General features: G+C 37.6%; 1 protein-coding gene across 23 annotated transcripts in view; it reads left to right on the top strand.

Annotated features, from left to right (window-relative positions):
• Positions 1–9,640, top strand: part of LOC143903155 (uncharacterized) — a 368,826-nt gene that overhangs the window by 269,953 nt on the left and 89,233 nt on the right. The window lies entirely within an intron of this gene.

Genomic DNA, 9,640 nt, shown 5'->3' with positions numbered 1-9,640 from the left:
AGCGGAATCGATGCGGCACCCCCTTCCGCAGGGGCGCGCCGACCAATCGAGAGCGAGCTTGCAAGCTCGCGCGATATCGTAACGCAGGATCGTCGCACGGGGATCTTTCGGGGGCTCGCAACGGTCCCTCGGCGGCGTAGCAACTCCTTTAATTTGTCCCTGGACAGCGGACTGGACTTCGTTCTAGCCGGTGTGCCTCCGGTTCGACCTTGGGGCGGTGATCAGTCACCTCGCGGGCCCGTATTTCGTGGAGGCAGATTGCTGAGGCCGGGTTTTCCCCAGGCGCCTGGAACCCCGCTATCGGCGGTCTTTCTCGCCGCCCGTGATTCCTGTAGTTTCCGCTCTCGCCACTCCTCCTTGGTCCTCGGTCCTCCCGGACCCTTTTCGTTATCGGTATACTCCTTCGAAGATTCGCCGTGATGTGGGTGAGACGCCGCGCGCATTATAATTACACATAAAAATAAAATAATAGTTAAAACGCGGAAATGATAGAAAATTTTGGCCTCTGAAGATCTCGTCGTCGCCTCTCTGGCTCGTCCCTGGGCGCGAATTTTCGCGCCTTGTAACGGCGGCGGGGCGCTGCCACGAAGCGGCGGGCCGCAACGTCACAATATATCTATATATATACATATAACATTAACATTATTATTTTTAACCATTTTTATAAATTTAATAATTAAATTATATATATTAAACTAATTAATAACTTTTAAAATCAAGAGACATAAGTAATTTATATTTTTGACAAACTATAATTATTTTAATAATAAAGAATTTATTTCTACTAATTACTAATTAACAAAAAAAATTGATTAATTCATTTCCATTTAAATACTAATTTTCGCGTAACTAGAAGTTTTTCTCTGACAAATTACCAATTTTGTGAGTAATGCGTACTTCACTATTACCTAAATATTATTATTTTTTAAGTAATTAGTAATTTTTTGCAACTAATTACTAATTTGCTAATTCAACAAAAATTTAGGTAAATTTGTAGTATAACGACATTCTCTCCGATTCCTTTAAAATTTGTAAATTTTGTGTATTTTATAAAAAAGATTCTCAGGAAGAAAATCATTGTTTATTCCATTTGTTTATAATTAATATTTAAAATATCACGATGTCGGTGAGTAAAAAAATAATAATTTATAAATATATATTTCATTTTTTATTATTAGATTATATGTTATTTACAACTTTATTCAGTCATATATTTTAAAACTATAATCTTTGTTAAAGCAAAGAATAGTAGAAAGCATAATTATAAGAGTATTCTCTACTTTTTTAACTAAAACCACAAACTGTTGTCTGTTTTAATTGTAATCCTTTAAATTTTTATCCCGAAACATTTTTTTAAATAAGTTTAAGCCACGTATTCGCATTACCAATTACATATGTTGAATTATTAATTTGTTTTATTGAATATAATATATCAATCACACACAGATACTATGTTGAAGTTGTAAATAGCATAATAGGCCCGTCATTTTAGACAAATTTAGGGGGTTAAACCTTCCAATTAATCTTCCCAGATTGCAACCACCATGAATCGCTTTGATTTGAGGTACTAGATAGATAGATAGATAGATAGATAGATAAATTTTATTTCTTTTCCCTGCAGGTTTTGAAAGGCGTTTTTTTTCGAAGGAACGATCCCAAACCTTTTACAACGTAACTCCCTTTCTCTTATACACTTACATTACATCTGGCGTTTTTCAAGGACGTACCCAACCCTTTACAAAAAATATACCCCTTCCTAACCCGACCTGACCCTTCGGCCCATTACACTCTTTTCCTTCCTCCCCTCCACGCCCTCTAACGAATTTTACACAAATTTTGCCATTCCTCTCCACCTACTTAATCTACTGGCGTTTTCCAGGGACGTACCCAACCCTTTACAATCATACCTCCTTCTTAACCCGACTTGACCATTACGGCCTTTACACTCTTTTTCCTCCCTCCCCTCCTTGCCCTCTAACAAATTTAACACAAATTTTACCCTCCAGCTCCTCCGCTACCCACCTCCTCATCACTCCCGCTTCTGTTAACCCAGGGGTAACCTCCTTCCTGTCCTCCTCACTTCCTTCTCCTTTCACCCCCTCCACGGTTCCCGCCTCTTCCTCCTTCCTTCCCTGTACTCTCCTACTCGTTCCAACACGCAGCTTTCTCCGCAATTTACCCTTCTCCTTTTTATCCGTCGCCTCAACGTCCCGCCGCAGTGCCACCCCCTACGGCATCTGGCACCCGGCACCGCGCCGTCTTGGTCCTCCGCCACTCCCCCCATACTGTCCTATCATTCTTTGCTGCCATTACTACCTCGGGCCCCAGCTCCCGCTGCATGTAATTCCTGCATCTACCCCCCGTTCTCCGTCTTATCCTCCCCCGCCCTGTCCACCAGCTTCCTCCGCACTTTACCCCTCACCTCTTTATCCGTCGCCTCAACGTCCCGCCGCAATGCCACCCCCCACGGCATCTGGCACCCGGCACCGTCTCGGTCCTCCGCCACTTCTCTCTATGCTGCCCTGTCTTCTTCGCTGCCACCGCTACCTCGGGCCCCAGCTTCCGCTGCATGTAACTTTTGTATCTACTCCCCGGTCTCCTTCTTATCTTCCCCCGCCCTGTCCACCCTTATCAATTCCTCAATCTCTGACACAACCCCGGTCTTCCTCCCCTCGATCACCCCCCGTCCGTCGTTCTTCCACCGCTAAACCCCGTCCTTCCTTCCTCTCTCATCTCTTTTCCGTCCCCTCTCTCCTGCTCCTCCCCGCGGCTACCAGCAGCCTTCCTCTCTTGCCCCCGGCCAGTTACTCCGCTACTTCCTTCTTTCCGGTTCGGGTTGCACTTTTCTCCCCTTTCCTCCACCGTTTCTCCCTCACTCCACCCCCTTGCACCTCCTCAATCTCCAACCACCAACCGCCTTCTAGTTCTTCCTACCGTCAGCTTTCCTCCTTGTTATACGTAGTCATGCGCGCTCCGCCGATACCAGCCTCGACGTCCCGCATTGGTGCTAATCCGTTTAGCTTCCGACACCCAGCGCCGTCTCGGTCTCACCATCTACATTTGCTTCAGCCGCGCCGCCTTTGGGCCGCTCTCCGTGACTCACGACCCACGACAGCGCGCGCCTTCCGCCGCTCTTTCACCTCTCACGTCCCTGACCCTTCCTCTACCTTCTCCAAATCCTAACCTCCAAATCTTGCTTTGAGGTTTTCGGTCTCCATTCTCCAGCCACACCCTCCTCGGAGTCTCCTCCACTTCCTCGTCCTCCTCCGTACCACCTCCACCACCTCCACCACACTACTCCATCCCCCCGACCTTCTTTCTGCCGAAAAACACCTCCTAACTCGCCCTCTTAACTTCGGGCCAACCGCCCGCTCCGCTCGCCGAATAAGGATTGATTTGAGGTACTATAAGTAGGATTTATTTTGTTTTGTAAAATTAACGGGGAATAAAAAGTTATTAACAATATTATCAACAAAAAACGCGATTTTTTATTTCTTTTCTTAAATATCTCGAAAATTAAGCAAGATAAAGTAACTAACTATACGTACCTTTTTTGTAGAACGTAAAATTATTTACAATAATGATCTGAACAACATTTATTGTCAAGTCAGTCGTTTAGCTTGCACGCGCCGTCAAACTCCAAGACTCGGATCCCAAAAACCCTCGATTTTGTCGTTTTTTTTATGTTGCGCGGATAATTTTTTTCCGTCATTTAAAATAGAATTAAAAATCCCCCAAAAATCAGACATTGTCTGAAAATTGCAAAGAATACTTTTCATGGTGCAACCGATTTTTTAGATTATTTTTCTTTAGTTTGTAGCTACATGTATATGTAAGCAAGAAATTTTGACTATTTGGAATATTTGGACTATTTTGCTTCCTCATAGAGGAAGCTTTGTTTTCGTGAAATCGTTTACGGATTTTTGTTTGCGTATAAAGTTGGATCTAGTCATCCAAATTTAAATTAATTATATATGAAATAGGGGTAGAAGAAACCAAAGAAGAGATCGGTTTTGGAGTTTTTTATGCCAATATGTTCATATTGTTGTAAAAGGTCAAAATATCGCATTACAAAAAATGTCCGTATGTATGTATGTATGTATCACAAAGCTTCCTCTATGAGGAAGCCAAAACAATAAAATACTAATAATTATACATCGAATAAAATACAGGCTTCGTTATAGAGGAGCTTAGTGAGCGAAGGCTTCTACTTGCACACTTAAAAACTATAAGGAAGCAATATGGAGGTTTCTACTTAGACACTTAAAAACTATAAGGAAACAATGTGCAGGTTTCTACTTGCACACCTAAAAACTATGAGAAAACAATGTGCAAATTTCTACTTACACACTTCAAAACTATGAGGAAGCAATGTGCAAGTTTCTACTTGCACACTTTTGTCTTAGTTTTTCGCCGTTTTCAGGCCTTAAAATTCATTTCAGACGAAATTTATCATATGCATCTTGTTGCGGACAAAATTTTCAATAAAAGAGGACTCTTGTATTTTTTCGTATAACAAACGCTGATTTTTTTATTGACGCACAAAATTAAGCGTTATCCGACTTGTGAGCAATATTGAATAACTTTGCGCGTCAATAAATAAATCAGCGTTTGTCGTACAAAAAAATACAAGGGTCCTTTTTGTTGCAAATTTCGTCCACAACAAGCTAGATGCATATTGTTATTGTTACGCTCGTCGCGCGTCTACAACACTCTTTCTCGCACTTACTCACGCGCGACGCGTATTCCGGCACTCACTCAAAGAAAATCGTCACAGTTTTGGAAAAAAGGAACTCGTTTATTTGTAAGCTCGATACAGAGGAAGCTCGGGCAAACACGTCCTAACGAGACGGAATTCCAAAGCCAAATCTGACTGTCGTAATTAGTAAACAGCCGTCACTAAGAACGATTCGCGACTTCTTTGCTACGGGGCGACTCGCATGAGCGCACGGCACGGTCGTACAGCACGGGCGTAACACTATAATAAAATTCCTCTCAAATAAATTTTAAAGCCTGAAATCAGCGAAAATCTAAGACTATTCCAAAAAGTCAAAATGTTTTGTTTACTTAGTTACAAACTAAAGAAAAAGGGTCTAAAAAATTGGTTGCACTATGAAAAGTATTCTTTGTTGTTCTCAGATGATGTGTGATTTTTAGGAATTTTTAAATCCATTTTAAATAACGGGTAAAAATTACTGTTGCAACATTGAAAAAATAACGAGATTGAAGGTTTTGGGATCCAAGTCTCAAAGTTTGACGGTGCGTGCAAGTTAAACGACTGACTTTACGATAAATATTGTTCAAATCATTATTGTAGATAATTTTATGCTCTACAAAAAAAATATGTATAGTTAGTTACCCTATCTTACTTAATTTTTGAGATATTTAAGAGAAAATAAAAAGAATTGCATTTTTTGTTGATAATATTGTTAATGTGGTGTTTGAAAAGTGAGTAAGCACACCGGTATTCACCTGGGACAATACTTTATAACACAGATTTACAATATCAGGCCGAGACCCGCCGATCGCATGTGGAGATGCTCGTTCACGAGCCGCCCGTAGCGTAATTGCCCGCGCTCTATCGACGCTCACTAGATTGGGCCCGTCGGCTCACTCACACCTTCGCACTCATATACACGCCTATGGTGTGCGCGCGCACATCCACATTCGCAGACACCACAGTTAATAACTTTTTATTTCCCGTTAATTTTGCGAAGCAAAATAAATCCCACTTATAGCACCTCAAATCAAAGCGATTCATGGTTGCAACCGGAGAAGATTAATTGGAAGGTTTGATGTCTAATATGACTGGTCTATAATATGATCTAAATGAAGTAAGAAGCGAAATATATATCTATAAATTATTGTTTCAATTATCATTTCCTTACTTACTAACATCATCATATTTTAAGTATTAATTATAGAAACAAACGGCACATGAGCGACAATTTTTGTGAGCGCACACGTACATACATATATTAAAAACTCATCCGTCCGCGTAATAAATAATATATATATATAAATATACATCACTCTTTTGCTTGGTCACTCACTCAATTCACTCTCTCACTGTCTCACACGTTCTATCACTTTCTCGCTCCCTCACTCTCTCACTCGCTTACGCTCTCAATGCGTCTGCTAGGCTTGATTGCCAGCGCACTCTTACGTCAGAAATTGCAACCGTACAAGAAAATCATATATGTATATAGAACATAAAATTCGTGCATTTGCGTAAATATACCCGCTAGTGTGTCTCGCGCTGCGCGTGTCTTGGCGCGAGATACTACCGTGTTTCTTTATTCTACCACAGAGGTGACACGAATTCATTTTGACTTTGATTTAATTAAAACAATGTGGCAAATTATCACCGGAATTACCTTCAAGAGACGTAATCGATTAAAAAATTTTGTTTTTTTTCTTAATATCTTTTTCTCTCAAACAATACTAACCCTTATAGAACCCTAAATGTCGAAAACTTTCATAAACTCTAAACATTGGTAGAGGAAAGCGCCCTATTATGAGATAGGATCCTAATATGAGATGGTGGGGTTTTTTCATGATGGGTTCAACAGATGGGGCCTATATAGGGCCTTTTAACATATCTCATATTAGGATCCTGTCTCATAATAAGGCATTTTCCTCTAAATTTTACCCAGTATATTTTTATTTTCTCATAACACCTGGAAAAATGATTGAAATTCAAGCTGCTTTCATCAGGAGTTGCATAGAATTTAAAATTATTTTTTCTTTAATACTACCATTATTATCTACAAAATTATAGGGGAGACCGGGGCTAAGCCGACAACGGGGCAAACTTGACACTAGGCTTTTTACCAATTTAAATCTATCGTAGAAACTTGCCTTTCTTACTGTAAATGCGTCTTTATGTGCCAGTATTATCAACGGAATTTGGTAACATTCTGAGTTATAGTGTAATTTTTAACGCGACATAAGCGTTTTTGATAGTAAAAAGTAATTTTTCTGATCTCTCGAAAATGTCTACTCTTTCATCGAGCTTTACTCTTGCAAATTTACCGGTAAGTGATTTTGATGGGAAATTCGATGCTTTATACGAATCCAATAATAATTTTTGCATATTTTCAAAGTTTTTAGATTTTTGGAGTAACAAAAGTAAAAAACGACGTTCGGGGCTAAGTCGACAGGGGCTAAGTCGACACGTTGTTTTATTGGTTCCCAATAATAAACGATGCTTGTAATGCAGCATATGGCCCATGACAAATGTGTGCGCACGTGTAATCGCGAATTTACTTGCATAAATTGTTTTTCAGACATGAGTTCAAATGAAAATAATTGAATGTTCAAAAATTTTTGTTCTTATTATTTCCAATGATTGTTTTACTTAATTCCAAATTTTTGTACTTTTTAAATACACGATAAACAAATGTATATTTTGTTTTAGACAATAAAAAATAAGTTCCAGATCAAATTGCGTCGATCAGGCAAAGTGTCGAGTTTACCTCGACATTTTTTATTTGAAAATTTGTCTTTGCGTCACTTTTCCTTTCCTGGCGGCAAAACAAAGCGACGTACAGCAAAACTTCCTGAATCAATTTTGCACCTGAAGAAACACTTTAAATATATACCATTGAAAAAATTTACCTAAAAATGTTAATTAAATATTAAAAATTGCCTTTGAAAAAATAGTGTCGGCTTAGCCCCGGTCTCCCCTATATGACCGATGGCTGGGCCCGGATAGCCCAAAATAGGTGAAGTTCTTTCTTTCTCTCCATGCACGCAGTCAATGTTGAAGTTTAGTCTGTTCTGCAAGGTTTACTTTAAATTAGCGTTTGTAGTAAAATTTTTGCAGAAAAACGTGCTTCACAGCATTCAAAAGCTGAGACTTTAATCTCTAAAACGATATTTCAAACATCGCTCTTCAATCATTTTTTGCAAAAATATGTGACTTTGAATTTTATCCTTTTTATCGCTGATTTCAAGTGGCATTTATAATCATGTTGTTGAGAAGTTTATACTGATATTGCGAATATTTAGATAAATTCAAATAATTTACACAAAAAAAACAGGGTAACTCCTAGTAGATATAATTTTCCTATCTTTAGATGACATATTTTTTAACAGTCTAGTTGAAACTGTAATTCTGAAACCTCATCTCTCTTCCTTTGAGCTTCTACCTTTATTTTTTTAACGAAATTATTAGAGAAATTTTATCTATTAATATTAATATATAGAACAACAACCAAAAAATTGGAAAAGTTAAATAGCTATTATTTTGTAATGAATGCAGATGAGAAAAAATAAAATAAATTAAACAGTATTTTGTAGAAAAAATATATATATATGTATATATTTATTTATTTATTTATATATTACCTTATAAAAATAAACATTACACCGTTGGAAAATTTTTGTAGTTTTGTTAAAAAAAGTTTTTGTTAAAATTTTTATGTAAAATAATCAACACATACATGTGTAGATTTAACATATGCCTGCTATGTTAATATTAAACTTAAAAATATAAAATTATTAAAATAATTTAAAAAATATGTTAAAAAAACACAATTTGAACGTATTTATTAAATATGTTAAAAATTACAGAAAAAGAGTGTTGATTTTACTCTATAACAGAACTGGGAATAAAAATTTACAGAAAAAGAATGTTGATTTTATCTTACAATCTTAACTTCGACATAAAAGTTATGTTAATTGTACACATAATTAACCTCAAATTACGATCAGAATTAATTTCCTTTCTATTGAAATATTTGAACATAGTATCGGTGTTACCATTTAACACATCCATATTATGTTAAATTAACACAAAAATTTGAGTGGACCGTTTGGGACATGTGATTTATGTTATATTTAACACAAATTTTCCAATAGTGTAACGAATAAGTGGAAAAGTAGCAAAACTGCACTGAGCCGCTGCTATAGTTGCTGCAAACGGGCAATTGTGGAAACATTCAGAAACATTATCCATAGAAATATATGCAAATGCAATTATATTATTAGTTTGGTCGGGAGACCCCATCAAGCTACCAATAATGATTCTGAATTCTGGTGCTCCTGGGAATTTTGCAGCAAATCTGACTAACTTTAAATTGTCCTGTGTACCTAAATCATTTCCCAAAGTCTCATTTCAATCGCGAGGGTAGAAAGTAACCGATAAGACGGATGGTAAAGTTTGAAATTTCAAAAAATTTAATTTTTTTACATATTCTGGTAGCGAGATCTTTCAAGAATATTTCACAGTTTGTTTTTTTAAGAAATTCGCAAAATTGAACTCAGGAAAGTGAAAAATGTGAGTGCTGGCTGGCAAAAAGTCCGCGTGCAGGTTCGCCTTATTCCATACTTTTCCCTCGTGTCTAAAAGAGGCCAAAGCCAAAAAAATCTGTGATGTTCTGTGATTACTGCTGCAATGGAAGCTGATCTGGAGACGTAATTATAGCGCGGATAACTTTTGAGCTTCGTACGTATCAATTTTTTAGCTAAAACTAGTATTCTAAACTTTATTCGTGTTTTTCACAGAAATATATAAAAATTTTGAAGAAAAAATATAAAAAAATATAAAAATTTTGAAGCTACTATACATATGTTTAATTAATAAAAAATTTTTTGTGACTTGTGATTTCACGCAAATTCTGAGCCGTATAAAACG

This window comes from Temnothorax americanus, unplaced genomic scaffold, assembly GCF_048541705.1.
Source record: "Temnothorax americanus isolate GAGA-0224 unplaced genomic scaffold, ASM4854170v1 Scaffold44, whole genome shotgun sequence".
Taxonomy (NCBI): domain Eukaryota; kingdom Metazoa; phylum Arthropoda; class Insecta; order Hymenoptera; family Formicidae; genus Temnothorax; species Temnothorax americanus.
The sequence above is the reverse complement of the archived record's forward strand: the minus strand, read 5'-3'. Positions and strand labels throughout refer to the sequence as shown.